General features: G+C 40.3%; 1 protein-coding gene across 17 annotated transcripts in view; it reads right to left on the reverse strand.

The window, feature by feature from the left end:
• PPFIBP1 (PPFIB scaffold protein 1) overlaps positions 1-16,260 on the reverse strand; it is a 212,127-nt gene that overhangs the window by 121,655 nt on the left and 74,212 nt on the right. The gene's annotated exons all lie outside the window — the stretch shown is intronic.

Genomic DNA, 16,260 nt, shown 5'->3' on the forward strand with positions numbered 1-16,260 from the left:
AACTTTACGTAAGCTGTCCCCCAGTCCCCACCTTCACACCATGACTTGTATGTTTCAGCTCTCTTGATATGACTATTTTACCTATAGACTCTGACCTCTTGAAGACAAGCACCAGGTTTTGGTTTTTACTGCAAGATCTTAACAGAGTCTTCTATAGAGTGCTGTATCTCTATATAATCATTTTAAGGTCTGAATATATTCTATTTCTCTTTTTTCCTGCATAATCATAATGTTTTTAAAAAATGAAATACAATAGCTTAGACTTGCTACTCCTTAAGTTACAAAAGTTACTGGTCAGCAGGATTAAGAGTAGAAAAAGAGGGTTGTGGGAGATAGGAAGAAGAGAAAATAGCAATCCGCAGAAGGTCAGGGGAGGCGGTGACCTACAGACTGAAAACACTAAAGCCAGAAGAATTTAGCAACTATTACTAATTTGATGGAGAAGGCAATGGCACCCCACTCCAGTACTCTTGCCTGGAAAATCCCATGGACGGAGGAGCCTGGTAGGCTGCAGTCCATGGGGTCGCTAAGTCGGACATAACTGAGCAACTTCACTTTCACTTTTCGCTTTCATGCATTGGAGAAGGAAATGGCAACCCACTCCAGTGTTCTTGCCTGGAGGATCCCAGGGATGGGGGAGCCTGGTGGGCTGCCGTCTGTGGGGTCACACAGTCGGACATGACTGAAGTGACTTAGCAACATTAATTTCAAAATTTAATTCAACAAATATACATGGAGCCTTATTGTTGCTTTAGATGAGACACTAGAATACACCTAAAAGAAAGATGACAACTCCTACCATCATGGAACTGTAACCAGTCTTACTGTCTGCTCAATTCTTTATTAAATAAGTCAACCTCTAAGAAAAACTCACCCCAAGTGAACTACTGTAAGATTGCCCACATTAATAAGAAGCCCTGTTCATTCGTAAGATTTCCAACATATTAGTGTTTATTCCCAACATATTAGTGTTTATTCCAATAATTAGTGTTGTATAAACCTGTTTGAAAAGTATGAACCCACCTCTATGACTCAAGATACAAGCCTTTATAATAAATATTCTTTATAAAAAATTGCAATTCCAAATATTCTTTGAGATTGTTCTGCTACATCTTAGAAAGTGAGTCAAAGTGTTTAAAAACAGGAAATATTTCAGTACCTCCTCATTTATTATAGTGTCAAATATGCTATGAAGCTCTTAGTTGCATGCCAAACCAGGACCAGGCTCTCTGCTCTGTGTTGTATCCAAGGGACTGGGGCTGGAGGAGACTACTACAAGGCTAGAGTACTGAGAGCAAATTTGGCATGGTCATGGAGAGACTCTTACAGTCATGGAGAGACTCCATGCAGAAACCTCAAGACTCTAGGAGAATGACTGTGCTTGCCAGGCAATGTGCTCATCTACTTGCTTCAAGTGAACTTGTGATAAGGCTTGTGATAAGGCTCAGATGCTTGAATTAGCAAGGTTTTACCTTATTCATATTCTAGACTCTGTAACAACACAGTAATACAATCCAGCATGCAGGGTAAGAAATTATCAAACAAATATAAGGAGTATTCAGCTGTCTCCAAACACAGAATTAGGATTGGTTAAAGTAAATTTCACAGACCACCTCATGCCACACCAATTTCTCACTCAGCAAGATCTCAACAAGAGAAAAAGGTATGTGATCATACCATACCAGCAAAGTAGGGGCAAATCACTTTTCCAAACTTCAAGAACATGACATGAAAATGCTCAAAAGGAGCATGGGGTCCAAGGTCTACCTGATCACAAAATAATGTCCAAAATCCTCTTACAAAACAATGAAAAGAAAAACAAAGCAAATTATAAATGAATTCATAGAGTTCTGGTAATGACCCCAGTATTCAAGAATAGTTTTGTTTAGGCAGGAGGGATAGTTAACAAGCTTCAAAAATAGGTCTTTTCATCATGAACTGCAAACAAGAGAACTGATACTGGGTACTCGCTAATCTCAAGATGGATGGGGGGGTTTTCAATTGCAATGTCCAGAGTCAATCTTTTCCTGCTTCCACTTACTACCTCAACAAAGAGAACAACACTTTGCTTTCAAAAGTGAAATGAGATCCTCATCAGATAACACCAAGTCACTGAGTGAGCTGGTCATGAGCAGGGTAGGTATAAAAGCTTTAGGCTAATTCTTGAAAGAATTCTAAGTCTAGATCAAGGAATCCCCCCTCCTAAACAATTTCTGTTTACTATCTACCTTTCACAGGAATTTCATGGTTGAGATGCCCATTTGATTTCAACTAACGCGCCTTTAAAGAACTATTATGGTATAAAGAATATTTTCAGATAGGAGGGCAGACATGAAATATCTTTTCAGATTGTGGCCATTGAATGAAAATTCATCTCATTATCAATTGAATGCTCTCAGTCTAGAAGGAAATCAGAAAGGTGATTTGTTTTGCTGTTCTTCATCTGTACCAACAAAGATTTATTATTTTAAGGGCAAATCCCCCAAACTAAAAGACACACCTTTCTCTCTCTCTCTCTTTCCTAGAACTTTCTTCCTATACATCTACTCACAAAATAAAACACTTCTGACACGGAAAGTAATAATACGTGTTTGGATGGTTGTTTTTGAATTTCACTTTTGTCAGCTCCTCTGCCACCTGTCTTTGGGGTCTAGATTTTTTCCAAACAGGGATGGGGGTAAAAAGGAGAGATTTTCTTTAGTAAAGTAACTTTCAAAAATTCAGTTACTACCATATTGCAACCACCAACCTGGTCACTGATTCACATAACGATCTAAGATGAATGTTAAAAACACTGGATGAATGACTGAGTGTTGGGGAACAAGATACCCACATGCTCCTGAAGAACTACCCCACAGCTCACTTATTAAGGGGATTGGGTACCTGTACAATGAGAGGTCCAGTGAACACCAACTTAATCCATTGATTAACTCTCACATACGTTCTAAAGAGAAGCAGTGTATTCTTCCTAGCACTGTTGAATCTGAATCTAGTCATTAGGAAACCAACACTCAGATGAACCCAGATTGAAAGACACACTTTGATACAAATGTTTTAGACTTCTCAAACATGTTAATGTCATGAAATACAAAACAAGAACAAACAAAAAAAGGAGGGAGACAAGATAATTCAAAAAAGACAAAAAGAGGTCTGACAACCAATTGCTATTTACCATCCTTATTGAATCCTCCAAAGCTACAAAACTATGATAAAATATATTTTTTAATCATTGGAGAAATCTGAATGGGGGCTATATATTATGAACTGCTTTCAAGCAGTTCAGGAAAAAAAAATACAAAACAGAGAACGTGAAAACAAAGATGGAGTTAAAAAAAAAACTCCAGTAAGTAGGGAATCCAGATCTCTGTTATTAAAGTATCATATTTGCTGTGCCTGTGTGATGTGTTAGTTGCTCATCATGTCCGACTCTTTGCAACCCCATGGATTGTAGACCACCAGGCTCCTCTGTCCATGGGATTCTCCAGGCAAGAATACTGGAGTGGGTTTCCATTTCCTTCTCCAGAGGATCTTCCTGACCCAGGGATCGAACCCCACGTCTCCTGCATTACAGGCAGATTCTTTATCATCTGAGTTATTAGTGATAGTAACATCTTAAAGATGTGCATATTTAAATCATTAATATTTTTCACTCTAAGCAAAACTTAGGTATTGGTTTAATTTCTCAAGTGATATAAACTGGGCAATTTTTTAATGTGGATTCATTCATCTGACACTTGCCTTTGAATTCACTACTGGCCACAAGGAATTTACAGTCTCATAGGCTAATAAATATTCATCCCCTAAGTCCCTCTAACTGTAAAAAGACAAACTGGAACAGTTGAAGAAGATTAGCATCTAGGCATTTTTCAAAAACATTGCAAATTTGAGGAGTTTATTTAGCTTTTGTAAGAATGATGTTTGTCCAATGTAGACCCAGGCTTTCTGCCTTCAAATTATCACAAATTTTGGAACTTCCCTGGCAGTCCAGTGGTTAAGACTTCACCTTCCAAAGCTGGGGGTGTGTGTTCTATCTCTGGTTGGCGAGCTAAGATCCCACATGCCTGATGGCCAAAAGACCAACATAAAGCAGAAGCAATATTGTAACAAGTTCAATAAAGATTTTAAGAAATGGTCCACATTAAAAAAATCTTTTAAAAATTATCTTAAATTTTAAGGTCTGGATAGCTCATGTTTACTCTCCAAAGAACTTCTTGAGCATTTTCCATGTTTCTCACAGATCAAGAAGAGCTTGCCACTTATAATACTATAATAACAATTCCTACAAACTGCTGTGACATTTCATTTTGAGTGGTGCTATATTCTTCTGCTTCTTCCAATGTAAGAAGCAACATAAGCCTAAAGTCACTGTATAATGCATTGAACATCCTGAGGGACTTTAGAGAGCAAAAGAGAGGGCTACCATAGTCTTTCTTAATTAACCTTTTATGGAACATACTTTTCATATGATTAAAGTTTAGATGTTCTCTTAAACAAATGCACATATTCATATATAAACACTTTGCAAACAACTGAGAAAGTTCAGAGACTCCCTAAACCCTACACATTCAGCTTCACAACCAAGTTCTTAAATAAAACTTGCTGGCTTCGAGTCCCAGGTCCCCCACTTATTTGTGGTAGATCCTGGGAAAGTTACTTAAATTCTCTGGGCTTTCCATTTGCTCTATAAAATGAGACACTAATAGTACTCACCTCAAAGTGCTGCAGTAAGGATTAAGTAAAAGTGCCTGACACCTAGTAAATGTTGACAAATTTTAGCAGCTGCTCTTGCTGTCTTGTATTTCCTTTGTTTTAAAACTGTGCGTGGCTCCTAATGACTACAGCATGAAGTCCATGCCATTACGTTTCTTTACAGCAGATTATGCTGCGCTTTCCCAGTCTTAGTTAACAATGCTCCTCCCTCAGCCCTGCATTCCCCGCACTACTTGTCCCTGTACTTATTCCTGCTGTTGCTCCCTGTACTTCCCTGCCTCAGTGCCTTTGTTCACAAGGTTCCCTCCCCTTGGAACCGCTCTAACCACGCTCTTCCTTCAGTCTACCCTGCCACCTACCTACTCCCAAATGCACCCTTTAAGGCTCACATTAAATCCAAGCTTGTCTATGGAACTGAGCAGGTTGAAAATAAGCCTCACCTTCTTTTGTGCGACCATCACTACCTGCAGTAAAGTAAGTGTATAATTTATCCTGTTTTACAGAAATGTGCTTCCACATTTTTCATCCCACTAGACAAAGTCCCTGCGTTCTGCTTATCTTTTTTATGCGTCAAAGCCCCTGGCCCAGTTTCTAATACATAGTAGCTCCACGATAAATATTTGGAATATTTGAAATGGTTAATCTGCAGGAAATAATTGAAACAGATAATATCTGAAATTGAATGTAATTTCCGCACACATAAAATTTCACTTGCTTCTACTTTAATCAAGCCCAGTCCCTGGATGTTTATATTGGGGGCTGTGGAGTGTGGCCGAGTGTAGGTGTTCCCTGAGTGGAAAAGCTCAGTTCTGTACAACAGACAAAGCTACTTAATAAAAAGGCAGCCACAGCTTTTTACTTGCCTTAGTAGAAACTGAGGTCTAGCCTCTCCTTTTTATTTTAAAGACATTTCAAAGCTTCCTGTTTTCTCTAGATCAGGGGTTCTCAACCTCTAGCCTGAGGACCGGTACCTCTCTTCAGATCAGCAGAAGCATTAGATTAGAAATCAAGTACACAATAAAAGTAATACACTTGAATCATCCCCAAACCACCCCTCACCCCACCCCCTGCTCCCTGGAAAAGTTCTCTTTCACCAAATTAGTCCCTGGTTCGAGAAAGTCCTATAGAACAGGAGCACTGTTCTACATAATATTTAGATACACTGACTCATTCAAATATGTTTACTGAACATTAACATGTGAGTCTACTTAGGGAGAGACTGATATCTTGCCAGACATAGCACAGGGGCTGTGTTTGAGCTAGGGCTGAAAGGAAGAGCTGGGTGAAGGAGCAGGCAACACTATGCAATGACTGTAACTCCTAAAGGCATGGCTGAGTTCCAGTGATGGGTCCAGTTTAGCTTGAGCATGGGTGCAATGGTAAGAGACTGAAGTCTGAGGTAGAGGGATGGAGCCAGGTCACTAAGGAGCTTTGAATTGGTTCTTAGGGGAGAATGGAGTTCTTGAAGCAACAGACTGACATGATCAAATCCATGTCCTAGAGAGAGGTTTTTAATAACAGCAGTGTGGGAGTGAGGTTAAAGTGGAGAGAAGTCGGTATCAGGAATATTAGAGAAAAAAATGCTGCCAGCCTAGCTCCATGGTGAGATGGAAGAAGTCCAATGCAGTTCCAGCTCTTTTTAGTGGTTTTCTCAAAATGGTTGGTGGTATTCCTGTTCCATCCTCAGGCCCAGCTATGATGCCTCCATGCTATACCAGATCCAAGACACTACTCTCTCTGATGGTTAATAAGCCTTTCCATGAGTTAATGAACACAATGGACAGGAAATTATCTAAGTTGAAATGATGCACTAGATTCCTATTGTGCCCTCAGGCACCCAGGCACCATGGAACAGATTTCTCCCGGCTCTTTCGTTTATTTAGTATTCATTCACTTACTGAGTTTATTTAGTATTCATTTATTTAGTATTCATTCACTTTCTGAGGTCCCACTATGTGCTGGCCATTATTACCTTTCATGCCAGGGACAGGAGGATACACAAGAGGTTGTTCCTATTCTACAGGATGTTCCAAGTGCATCAGAGGCGTTAACTGTCGTTTATATTCAACAAAGGGAGTCACTAATTAGCCTTCATTTTACTTGAAGCTGGGATTACCTGGTGGCTCAGATGGTAAAGAATCTGCTGGCAATGCAAGAGACCTAGGTTTGACCTTTGAGTCGGAAACATCCCCTGGAGAAGGAAATGGCAACCGACTCCAGTATTCTTGCCTGGAGATTTCCATGGACAGAGGAGCCAGGTGAGCTACTGTCCATGGGGTAAGCAAAGTTGGACACGACTGAGCGACTAACACTTTCACTTTTTCACTTTTACATGAAGCTATTTAAAAAATGTGTTCTGGATATTGGTTATAGTACCAACTTGAAATACATTTTTACCTTGAATGATTGGCTTTCTACATGAGCTATAAAGCTGAGCTGAGGGAGATTCCTGCTACAATATCTGGGATTATTTTGCTTATATTATACAGTAGATGTTTATGAATTTTCCCACTAGCTAAAATTTATTTGTAACCCCCAAACCATTATCAATGGTGCTTCTGCTGTTGTTCATGGCCATACACAGAGCAGCAAAAAATCTGAGTGCCCACGTGCACAGTCCCAGCTGAGGTTGAACAAGGCAATGCTCTGCCTTCTTGTTTCAGCTCAGCTCTCCTACTACAAACAAGTGTCCCAGGGACTTCCCTCTCAGTTCAGTGGTTAAGACTCCAGGCTTCCACTGATGGGGACACAGGTTTGACCCCTGGTCAGGGCACTAGGATCCCACATACCACATGGTGAGGCCAAAAAAAATTAAGTAAGTGTCCTTTCCATGATCTATCCTGTGTCATGTTTCACACTCACATGCTTTTGGTTGGTGATTTCAGTGTTTAAGATGGTTCCCATGGGGAGGGAGGAGGGTTCAGGATGGGGAACACATGTATACCTGTGGAGGATTCATTTTGATATTTGGCAAAACTAATACAATTATGTAAAGTTTAAAAATTAAATAAAATTTAAAAAATAAAATAAAAAATAAAAGTTAAAAAAAAAAAAAAGATGGTTCCCAAGCACTTCAGCATTTCTAAGTGCAAGAAAAGCTGTGATGAGCCTGGTAGAGAAAATGCATGTGTCAGATAAGCCTAGTTCAAGCATGAGGTACAGTGCTGTTCATCGTGAGTTCAATGTTAATGTATCAACAACATGAAATAAGGTCCCTTTTAACAGAAAGAAGGTTATGAACTGGTCAGTTGGGAAAACACTGTGACAGGCGCTCACAGGAACCTAAGCCTGTGTATCCCCTAGGAGCAATGGCTCAGGAAGCTCTAATCCAGAGTTCTGGCAACTTTACAGACAGTAACTACTACAAATAACCAGAATCAGCTGGATTTTCAGTGCAAAGAACCAGCCATAACACACTGATTTTTTTTTTTTCCAGCTCTACCTCCTGAGGATTCAGTAAGACCACAAAGTGAGGATGCAGAACTCACTTTCTGCCAAGTGAAAAAAGTCAAATATCACATAATCTCACTTCTGTTGAACCTAAAAAACAAACAAACAAAATGAAAACAGACTCAGAGATAAAGAGAATGAATGGCTGGCTGTCAGAGCAAGGAGGATGTGGAGGTGGGTGGAATAGGTGAAGGGGATTGAGAGGTACAAACCTCCAGTTATACAACAAGTCATGGGGATGTGACACGCAGCATAAGGAATTATGGTCAATGGTGTTATAAGAACCTTGGGGACAGATGGTTCCCAGACTCATCATGGTGAGCACTTCACTGTCGTTGCTGTTGTTCATCTGCTCAGTTGTGTCTGATTCTTTGCAACCCCGTGCACTGCAGCACACCAGGCTTCCCCGTCCTTCACTATCTCCCAGAGTTTGCCCAAGCTCATGTCCATTGATCATTTCACAATGTATGCACATGTCAAACCATCTTGTAAGTATATCCAAAACTAACATTACTGTATGTCAATTGTATTTGAATTTTTTTTAAAGAAATGACAAAAAAGAAAAAAGAAACCACCTTCCGGGTATTGTAACACTTCAGTAGATTTAGTTGGTTTTTTCTGTCCCTGAAGAGTCACTCAGACACAGTCTCCCAAAGAAGGTCAAAGTAAATGGGTACTGGGGGCATTACCGTTTTCTCTTGGGAGACGTCTTGTGCTTAAAGGCCTGATACTCCTTGAAGACCATTTATTTTCTGCTTTATACAATACTTGGTTTTTTGAGAACCCCAATAATCTGAGTGAAAGCTCCCTGAAAGGAGTAGTCTGTGCCAGACTTCAGCTAAGATCAATTTAGACCCTGAAGAACCAAAAAGCCCACTTTTTTAGTCAAATAATCATTCTTTAATTTACAAAAATTTATAAACAGTAAGACTACTTAAGTCCCACCAAATTATGCAAAACTTTTGAGAATGCCCCAGAATCCCACATTTCCCTTGTAAAAGTTAATCTCAAAGCATGAAACAATTTCCCGACATGAGTATACTATACTAAGAGGCCAGACTCTCTGCTCCAGGGATTTCATGCCTTAGATCCAGAAGCATTAATGGAGAGTTCCATCCTGTCGTCTTGACTGTCTCCCTAGGTTGAGATAGTATTTATCTGTTAAACAAAACAGTCATCCAAACAGATCTCTTGAAATGCTTCCAGGCAAGATGAGAGGCCAAGGCAAGGAGGAGGAACAGCAAATCAGAAACCAAGGGCAAGAAAAGCTGGGCCCAAAATAAATATAGTACAAAATGCCCAGAATAGCCCAGAAAGACAGCTGATGACCTTTTCTTTTAAAATCTCTTCATCTCAGTATCAAATGGCACAAGTATCCAAAGCCAAGCATAATTACCACTACAAAGGTAAGAGAATAAAATATAGACGAACAAACAAACAAGAAAAGATGATGGTACAACAACATGTATTTTGAAATACAAACTTAAAACACAGACAACAAACACAATTATTATACCGAACGCAGGAGTCAGTTATCAGTAAGGCACTACACCTCAGTTCCAGGTAATGGCCACAGGAAACTGCCAAGGCTATTTCAAACTCTGAATGCAACGTAATATTTAAAAGGAGATAGAACACTTTCTTTTTGCCTGAAGACTAAATGGATCCTGCTACAATGGCTGTGAACTGCCACACCCCTAATTTAAGTCGCCTCTTGGTTGGGGCATCTCTGGGAGAGGCCAGCATTACAGTACGTAAGGAACACTGAACACATCCTGAGGATCCAACTTCAGTTCTGTGATTCTGACGCACAAAGTCCTGTGTTTATTGCTGTTCAGTCCCTAAGTCATGCCTGACTCTTTGCAACCCCAGGGACTGCAGCCTGCCAGGCTTCCCAGTCCTTCACTATCTCCTGGAGCTTGCTCAAACTCATCCATTGAGTCAGTGATGCTGTCCAACCTTCTCATTCTCTGCTGCACTCTTCTCCTTTTCCTTCAGTCTTTCCCAGAATCAGGGTCTTTTCCAACAAGTCGGCTCGTCCCATCAGGTGGCCAAAGTATTGGAGTTTTAACTTCAGCACAAAGCCCTGAGCTACTAAGTAATGGATTTAAGAATGACTGAAAATACTTATCTCACTTCTTCACTCTCAAAGCTATGGAGATCCTGGCTAACTGAAATTCTGGTGCCAGAACCCAGGTTTCCCCAAAACATCACTATTTTATTTATTTTTATTTTGTATTGGGGTATAGCCCACTAGCAATGTTGTGGTAGTTTCAGGTGAACAGCAAAGGGACTCAGCCAATACATAAACTTGTATCTATTTCCCCCAAATTCCACTTCCATCCAGACTGCCACATAAAATTGAGCAGAGTTCCATGGTCCTTGTTGGTTATCCATTTTAAATATATCAGTGAAAATATCATAATTTTAAACCATAGATCCACTAAAATAGGAGTCAGAACTCCCACCAACCTAATTCCTCCTTAAACACTGATGAAAATACATACCTGAGTGCCATCATAGATGCTAGGGCCTCCTCGTTAACTATGGATATGCATGGCGACTTAAGAGAAACAGATACCACCTTGCAGTTACAGAGCCTGTGCACGCACAAGCCTGCACACACATGCCCCCTACATATTGGTTATTTAAATACGTAAACATTTCCTTCTCTCTGTCAACAGTTACCCTCTTGCGTATCTGGATTAAGGAGAGAAAAAGTCAAAGGCACTGACCACCAGTTTCCCAATATGTGAGGGGAAAAGGAACAACCAAGAATAAATAGATGACTATGACTTCAGCCAGTTGAGACAAGAACTTCAAGCAGCCCTTCAACTCCATCTACTCACGCTCACACTCAGGGATGCTTAAGGGATTCTAACAGCCCAGCTAAATTTCCATTTGATTGCAAAGGTGATCTTAGATACTTCATGAGACAGGGAGAGATTACTAGAGGGAAGAAAAATGGAAAGGAAAAGCTTCCATAAATTTAATGAATAAATTTATTTATGTATTATCTCAGGGTATGATGAATCAAAGAAGCGCAAGACAAAACCACATATGTGACACATGACTCCAAACAAGGTAGCCATCTCCAAGTAGTATTTTCAGAATGTTTAGTACAAATTGTCTAGAATAAGGAATATTTGGTCCAAAATATGTAGTCAGGAGTTAAAAAACTTCAAATCCCACATAATAATTAAAGTGATAGGGACCTTCCCTGGTGGTCCAGAGGTTAAGAGTTCACCTGCCAACGCAGGAACACAGATTTGATCCCTGGTCCAGGAGGATTCGACATGCCTTGGGGCAACTAAGCCCATGCTCCACAACTACTGAAGCCTGCATGCCTAGAGCCTGTGTTCCACAAGATAAGCCACTACAATGAGAAGCCTGTGCACTGCAATGCAGAGTAGCCCCCACTTGCCACAAGCAATGAAGACCCAGCACAGGCCAAAGAAAAATAAAGAGATAAAATGAAAGAGACTGGAAGAAGGGTACAGACAGAGAGCACAAAAGGGGAAGTTCTCTGGGAAAGGACACTGTCTCAGTGGCTACAAATCGCCTCTTAGAAACCACTGCACGAGCAGGTAGAATGATCCCATGGGAAGCCTCAGGAATGACCTGCACATTCCCACAGCCTTCCTCCACCTGATGAAGAGGCTTTGATGAGCCCCCACCTCATTCCTGTATTTGGTCTATTCAGCCTCAAGGCCAGTATAACCAGAGAGCTTTCACCACCATCACCCGTGATTACATCAGAGAGACCAGGGTGTTGCCTGCACACTAGGCAAATGGTATTTCTTCTGTTTGCCAGTCGCCAGAACAAATAAATGGGTCAAAGCACAAATATTCCAAAGTTCTCCATTTACTTTAAATATTCCCTACATGCCCTCCTGCATCAGCTATTAGCATATGCCTAGGTGTATGGATGTGACAGTTGGACCATAGAGAAGGTTGATGCTTTCAAATTGTGGTGAAATTTGAAATATTGATGCTTTCAAATTGTGGTGCTGGAGAACTCTTGTGAGTCGCTTGGCTTACAAGGAGATCAAACCAGTTAATCCTACAGGAAATCAACCCTGAATATTCGCTGGAAGGATGGATGCTGAAGCTGAAGCTCCAATACTTGGCCACCTGATGCGAAGAGCTGACTCATTGGAAAAGACCCTGATGCTGGGAAAGACTGAAGGCAGGAAGAGAAGGTGGTGACAGAGGATGAGATGGTTGGATGACATCACAAACTCAATGGATATGAGTTTGAGTAAACACCAGGAGATAGTGAAGGATAGGGAAGCCTCATATGCTGCAGTCCCTGGGGTCGCAAAGAGTCAGACACGACTTAGGGACTGAACAACAAGAACCCCTGGGTATAAGAACATAGGGCTCAAAACCTAAAAGCAATTATCTTGAGTATTACTTAAAAGTAATAATGATAACACTATTTAGGATTCTTATTAATTCAATTGAATCCAGTATTTCATTTTCAAATATCATTTTTACCATATAATTTCTTCAACATGTGGAACAACAAAACAAACTCAAATTAGTGACACACCCAACTGTGGGACTGTAATGTGAGAACTGAGAATTTACATACGTACATGAGATAAAGCCAACGCAGTTTCCATAATCCAGTTATGCCATATACAATGTCTTGAATATTTATTTATGTTGTTTAACATAAACATCCTTTAATGAATAAAGCAAGTGTATGAAAGCTGGTTAAAGTAAATGCCAGTGTGAAAGTGGATTTATATATACTCACATAACTTTACATCAATCACAACAGTCAGGTCATTTGTTTTTTATCTGCAGTGGACATTAACTGTTTTGTGAATTTAGGTCATATCTTAAAACTGTTCCTTCCTCTACTATCGTTAAGTGCTGAAATCTGCTGTCATAAGACCTTCTGACTTGGGGAAACCCATGAAAGAATACAGCTTTTAGAAAAATAAAACTACACCCCAAACTAGATACTATTAAATTTAGAGATTCACAGAATCTTCCTTTGTCTCAAAGTCTAACTTTCTAATTTTACAGATGAGAAAACTGAGACTCAGGACTAATGCTATACCTGAAATCCCACAGATCATTTGTAGAGAAGTCAGAACTAGAATTTCAAAGTCTTGGGTCAAATGTTGTCTTAGACTCAACTCACTCTAAAAGTTTCCTTCGTAGAACAAATATTCATTTGTGAGATCATAATCTCACTGAGGGCAAAATTATGCTTAATCTACAACGGACGCCCCAAAAGTTAGTCCAGAATTTACCAACAGGTGGAAAGACGTCACTAGCCACAGTCAGTTGGAACGGACACCCTATACCAGCTGCGGTTGTAGTGAATCACCCACAGAGCCTCTCACTAAAGCTCCCTGCTACATACACACACTTATTTGCAAAATGCCTGATACGAGTTGAGAGTGAAATAAATAAAATCATGATTTTCCTTTGTGCAAAATGACCCAGCTCTCTTGTGAATCTTAGCTCGTCTGGTCTATTCTTGAAACAACCAAGTACAGCAGTTGCAACAAGCAGAAGTGTCTTTACTGACTCACCCTGGGGAGGGACCTGCCAAGGACACAGACAAATGTTTCCCTTCAGCTTTCCTCTGAGTTTCAGTTTAAGGCGAGGCAAGTCGGAAAATACATTTGTTAGTGTTCTCCACGCTTCAAAAAAAACTATGTTAATCTCATACTTTAAAAAAATAATCTGAAAACTTCTACCAAGTATCCGATGCAAACACATAATATCAGTCACAGTAAAAATCAGAAAAATAGTAAGAATAATGGCTATCACTTTTAGTGCCAGTGCAATGCACCCAGCACACTCCTGGCACTGTGGAAGTACCCTGTCACAGGAAATCTACAAGGTGGGTGTGTCAATATCCCCATTTTACAGATCAGGAAGCTGGTGGGAAAGATTACAGGGAAAGAAAGTGAAGCTGTGATCTGACACAGAACAGTCTCCTGGCAAAGCCCACATACTCACATCCTGTATTTACTTGAAAAATACATTTGTTCTTAGTTTGGTAATTTCATTAAGTTCATTCTTGACTCATACTTTAGGGATGGGTTTTTCAAAGTTTCCTTAAAACAGGAGTTAGACTTAACAAGGGCTTCCCTTGTGGCTCAGATAGTAAAGAATCTGCCTGCAGTGCAGGAGACTCAGGTTCAATCCTTGGGTCAGGAAGATTCCCTGGAGAAAGGGGTGGCTACTCACTTCAGTATTCTTGCCTGGAGAATCCTATGAACAGAGGAGCCTGGTGGACTACAGTCCATGGGGTTGCAAAGAGTCAGACACAACTGAGAGACCAACAGTTTCATCAGACTTAATAAATTTGTCTAAAAATGCTTTGAGAGCTCCCGCCTGCCTGCTGAAATCAATTTTTATTTCTCTGTTCATTTCCTAGACTCTTCAGGTCTTATAAGCTGGTTCTTCCCCTAGGTTATCACTTTTCCAGATTCTTGATCTGGCGGCTGACATATCCTAACCATTTCCAGGGTAGTCCATACACATTTGTCTTCTGGATCTGACTTCTCTCTTCTATCGTCCCTTCCTGAAACGAATCAAAGCCCTCCTCTGCCAGGAGAGCAAACCTTACCACATCACAGGCTTATCATACAGGGCTTCTGCCCAGCCACACCCTCAAGAGGATTTCACATTCCTGACCAGCAACGTTCAGAACATCATGCTGAAGCAGACACATCACCTGCCTTCCTAAAATCCACTTGTCTGCTTTCAAAGACGCTTACCTCAACATCACTCCACAGGGCTGCTGAATTCAAATTACTTGAACTTAGTCCCTGACCAAAATAAAATCATCACCAAAAGATGTGCACAAAAACATTCCCTGGAGCACTATTTGTAATATATCCAAACTGGAAACTACCAAAATAGCCAGCAACTATAAAATACATGTACAACTGAATAGCATGATAGTTAAGGAGAATGAAATAAATTAATTATATACAATATCATACAGGAATTTCACAAACATAATAAGCAAAATAAGCCAGACACAAAAGAATATAAACTATATGATCTATTTATATAAATGATAAAAATAGGCAAAATTGTATCAATGGCATTAGAAATCAGGAAATTGGTTACTCATGGGAGCATTAGGGGAAGAGAGTAGGAGGGGCTGGTAATTTTCTGTTTTCTTGCACTGGTTACACAGATGTGTGCACTGTGTAACAATCATTCCATCAAGCCATCCACTTATAATTTGTGTACTTTGTTCTGTGTATAACATACTTCAATAAAAAGCCTACTGAAAGAGACCCTGGAGAACATCTGGTCTGCTCTCCTTAACAGGCATAATAGTAACTGTTTCCTGTAGATGTTAAGTATCCCAGAGACACACAGAGATTCGCGGAAAGGTCAGTCTAGACATTAGATCTCTTAACTCCCCCTCCAGATACCAAAAGTACCTCTCAAACTTCGGAAGATGTTTCTCTAACTTCCTTTCCTGTTGTGACTACAACCAAGGTTTAGAAGAATTAGGACAACATTTCTATGAAGAACACAACCCAGAAGGTTCCAATCTGAACCTGGAACTCAACAACTGAGCCAGGATGAGGATTTCAACATTATTTAGAAAATGGCTAATGAGAAAAGTCAGACAGCATGGTGTTCACTCTCGGTTCCTCCCCTTCCTAGCTGTGTGATCGTCTGTAGCCTCCTTACCTCTCTCTGAACCTCAGTATACTCACCTGGATCACCATCACTAAAATATGGGCTCCTACTTTGCAAGGCTGCCGCAAGTGCAGCACAAGACGATGGTGTCAGAGCAGTGCCTGGCACATGACAAGCACTCAGAAAAAGCGTTTGCTGAATGAATATTGATTGAATTCAATCAGTCGAGTGCTTGTCTTTTAATAGAAGTTCAATACATAGCTAAGTATCACTACTATTACAGAGCAAAAGAAACAAGGAGGAAAAGATAAATAAGCTTACACTGGAAACACCTACTTCTCTAAGTCTATGGAGTCATTAACAGGTTGACCAACAATTCTCACTGCCTCACATGGTGCGCTAAAAGAACCTGTAGGGTAAGGAGCAACAGAGGATTTGCGAAAAGGGTGGTGCTTTTTACAT

This window comes from Bos grunniens, chromosome 5 (genome assembly GCF_055505025.1).
Source record: "Bos grunniens cultivar Pamir isolate PY7600 chromosome 5, Bosgru_T2T1.0, whole genome shotgun sequence".
NCBI lineage: Eukaryota > Metazoa > Chordata > Mammalia > Artiodactyla > Bovidae > Bos > Bos grunniens.